Here is a 1,302-nt window from a genome sequence, read left to right as displayed (position 1 = left end):
TCCCTGAGGGGCTATGGGGGCTCCTTTGGCAATTGGGGGCGGCCCTACAGCTCCGGCTTCTCCTCCCGTGGCCTGGGCTATTCCCTGCCCGGCTTCCAGAGATGGGGCCGGTCCCGCCGCGGCAGCTGCGAGGTTTTCTAAAGCCCTTCGCCGGCAGTGCCAGCCTTGGGGGGCTCGGGGACACCACGGGGACACGGCGGGGCCGGAGCCGCTGTGCCGGGTGTACCCTGAACCCTCCATCCCCTCGGGATACCCTGAGCCCTCCATCCCCCGGGATTCCCTGATCCCTCCATCCCCTCGGGATTCCCTGAGCCCTCCATCCCCCGGGATTCCCTGAGCCCTCCATCCCCCGGGATTCCCTGAGCCCTCCATCCCCCGGGATTCCCTGATCCCTCCATCCCCGGGATTCCCTGATCCCTCCATTCCCCGGGATTCCTTGATCCCTCCATCCCCTCGCTGTACCCCGATCTCTCCTCCCAGCGTTCTGCCTCCCCTGGGATCGCTCGGATTCCCCGCGCTCGGTTGTTGCTCTCCTCTCTGATAATAAACTCCTGTTTGCGTTGCACAAAAGCCTCTCTGGTTATTTCATTTATACCAAATTTTCCTCCCGGGGGGAGCAAAACTCCCCAGGGCGCTGAGGGATCCTTATCGAAGGATCTGCCCCGCTCCTTAAAACGCGGAATGGGAGTTTAATTGTGGCGCTGAACACGATGTTTAACGAGATGTTGAGGAACGTTTGTGCAGCAATTTCCCCGTCATTATCTTCCCCGAGGTTCTGAGTAATTGCTCCTGCTCCGTGGATTTCTAGGGCCACCCCAAAGGCCCCTCAATCGCCGCTTTTAATTAAGCAATTAAATCATAATTGCCGCCATTTCTGAACTAGCGAGGCAACAAAGGAAGAACGAGAGCGAATTTTGTGTTTTATTTGTCGGGTTTTAAGTTTTCTTCCTGGGTTTGTTCAGCCTGAAGACGAAGATCCTTGGGGTGACCTAATTGAACTTTCCAGCGTCAGAAATAGGAGGAAAAACAATTTCCAAAAGCCTGRAGTGACAAGAMAAGGCAGAATGAGTTCAAACTGCCAGCTAGAAGGTTTAGGTTGGATTTTGGGAAGAAATTCTTCCCTGTGAGGAAATTCTTTACTGCCTGTAAAACAGCTTTGGTTTCCCCACTCCTTGATAGCCAGGAGTGATTATTTCGTGTTGTGTTTACAGAAATGTGGCAAAGGGAAAATATTCCCTACCAAAAATTAAGGATATTACTAATTGCCTGTATTTTATCTATGATTAGCCCCTCAGTAATTAG

Source organism: Malurus melanocephalus, unplaced genomic scaffold, assembly GCF_030028575.1.
Source record: "Malurus melanocephalus ecotype Western Australia unplaced genomic scaffold, MMel_1.1 scaffold_1032, whole genome shotgun sequence".
NCBI classification, from domain to species: Eukaryota; Metazoa; Chordata; class Aves; order Passeriformes; family Maluridae; genus Malurus; species Malurus melanocephalus.
The sequence above is the reverse complement of the archived record's forward strand: the minus strand, read 5'-3'. Positions refer to the sequence as shown.